The following is a 2768-nucleotide window of genomic DNA, read 5'->3' on the forward strand; positions in this document are numbered from 1 at the left end:
TAAAAAGAAAAAAAGAAAAAAAATCTATCATTGATTCAGTATGAAACAATACTTGTAGATTTTGGGTTTGTTACCTTTTTTTTTAAAGGCTGATTTTTTTTTGTGTTACGAGGCCACTTCTCATGCATATTGGCATTTTTTTTCCTTCTTCTTTCAGAGATTTGTAAATACACAATGGCAGGAAATTTAATGCACAAAAAAAAGGGAAAAGAAACTTTAAAAAAAAAAAACACGAATAAATAGATAAAAAAAAAATCTGTTCTAGTTTTCAGGCGGGGAAGCGTGGCCGAAATGCACCCCCCCTCCTGCGTATCGCTGATGCAACTTCCTGTAACAAGCACTTTGTATAAAAAAAAAAAGTGGACTTCCTGCTATAAGGCACAGGTATTTATTCTGTAACCGATTTTAGAACACACACACAAAAAAAAAAATATTCAAATAAATGTGATCACTTAGTGCAAACGCCTCGCTCTGCTGCAGCTCTTCCCCTGGGAACGCCGGCTCTGGCGGGAGGCTCCCACCACTTTTCGGAAGTCGCCGCTCCCCGCGTCCCGTGGGTGCGTGGCCGGCGGAGGGGATTTTTCCATCAGGGCTGTTTCGGAGGGAGCAGCTCGGGGATGGGGTGGCGGTGGGTCCCAGCTGGGGAGGGGGTCCCCACCAGCGTCCCAGCCCCGCGGGGTGGGATGATGGAGCCGTGGCTCTCCGCCGGGATGGGGTCGGGGACGGGGACGGCGACTTTCCTGCCTCCGCTGGCATCCACCGTGCCGGCCACGCTGCAGCCCCAGCACCCGGTCCTCGAGGCTGCGTCCCCACCTAAAGCCCTGCTGCCCCGTGGGGCTCTGTGGGTGCTGGCAGCGCCCCGGGCTGGTTCGGGGACGCTCCGTGCTCAGCCGAGCCCAGGAAGGGGGAAGAGGAAACCTTCGGCCGTGGCAAGCGGCGGGACCATGGGCTGGCCTGACTGCGGCTGTGCGGGGACGAGCTCTTCATCGGGGGGAAAACGGGGCCGACTTCATAAAACGGAGCAGCGTCTTAGATGCATTCGGGTTTTTCCATCGAGCTTGGCTTCCTTAATTTTTTTTTGTGGTTGCAAAACATCCCTAGTTTCGTTTCGGCTTGGATTCTCCTCCTTGTGCTGCTTCAGTGGGAAACGAAAAGGGGAGCGAGGGTGAAGCCAGGGGAGCAGAGGGTCTGAGGGAAGGGGACCCTCTCACCCAGCTCCCCCCATTCCACCCCGAGGGAGGCGGCAGCAAATCCCTTACGATTGGGGTTCCCTTTCCATATGGTGCTGGGGGGAGGGACCCAGCACTCCCTGCCCCGAGTGCTCCCGGCCCCCCTCCAGGTCGGTGCCACCCCGTGCACGGGGTGCTGAGGCTGGAGCTCGGCCCCACTGCCCTGTTGGGCTCTTCCCAGCCCTGTTCTCCTCAGAGGCTTCAGGAAACACCCAAACCGATGGGCTATTTGGGGGTTTGCTTCTGGGTCACAAGCAAAGCGCCCCAGGGCTGCAGGAGGGAGAGGGACGCTCCCAGCCTGTGCCGCGGGGACCCCACGACGCCTCCCCCGGTGCCCATGGGAAAAGCCCCGGCAGTGATGGGGACACTGAGGCAGGGGCGAGAAGAGTGATGTCCCTCCCCGTGGAAGGGAGCCCAGGGTCCTCCCCACCCCAGGGTGCCCCTGGCCATGGCCCCTGTGCTCGGTGTCTCCATGTTTGCCCTCACAGCTGTCTTCATCATTGTCTTCCTCCTCTTCCTCCTCGGCACAGCTCCCTCCTCCCTCCGGACCGGGCAGCTGCCGGCCCTGGGCAGGCATTAAAGCACCTGTCGCCTATAGACGGGGGGATGCACACTCAACCCCCACCCCGCAGGGTGACCCCCAGGGGTTGGGACGTGTCCCCACTGCGGCCACCCTCGCCCTGCGCCTTCGCTGGAGGGAGCTGCCCCAAAACAGCGGAGCCCCGGTGCTGCAGCCCCTCCAGCTGGGCAGAGGACCCCACTGTCCCAGCACTCTCAAACCCTGCGTGCTGTGGGTGGCGGGGAGGGAAGCGATGGTCTCCCCCCCTCGGTGTCACCCCCTGAGCAGCAGGAGGAATGGGTGTCCTTGGCCCGGTTGGGGTAATGGTGTCCCAGGCTGCCGGGAGGGGAAGCGCCAGTGCTGGGGCGCTCGGTGGGGTTGTGTTGATGGATGGCTCTGTCCGGGGGGTGGGAAAAGCAGGGGGGAGCAGAGGCACATCCATAAACAGCTCGAGTTGTGAATGGAAAGAGACGGATTAGGAGCCGGGTGAAAACATGTCACACGGCGGAAAGAAAAATGAGCAGCTGGGCCAGACCAAATTGGTGTCTGATGAAGGACGTGGGGCCTGGTGGAAAAAGGATCCCGGGGCCGGCGGTGCCGCTCGGGGGAGGCTGATGGGGAACAGCTGGAGCCGGACACGCACATCTGGCAGAGCTGGGCGAGGGGAGAGGTGCCAATAACCACCGCGACTTTGGCCACTGCGCTCGGGTCACACCGGATCGGCACCTCCAGAGGGGCTGGTGCTTCATTGTCAGGTTGGTGCTGGGGAGGGGGTGGCAGCACCGTGGCCCATCCCTCGGCAGGGATTTACTTGGTGGGGTTCAGGCTCTGCCGTGCCAAGGGGTCCCCAGGTGGAGGAGCCGCTGCCTTTTCCTCCATTTGCATACATGTAAATAAGCAATCAACATAATGAGGGCGAATGCAAACCAGGCTTTCAGTTTGCAAACAAATCCTATTTTTAACCTTGGAAAAGGGTTTCA

Source organism: Charadrius vociferus, unplaced genomic scaffold (genome assembly GCF_000708025.1).
Source record: "Charadrius vociferus isolate BGI_N301 unplaced genomic scaffold, ASM70802v2 scaffold282, whole genome shotgun sequence".
Classification (NCBI taxonomy): Eukaryota; Metazoa; Chordata; class Aves; order Charadriiformes; family Charadriidae; genus Charadrius; species Charadrius vociferus.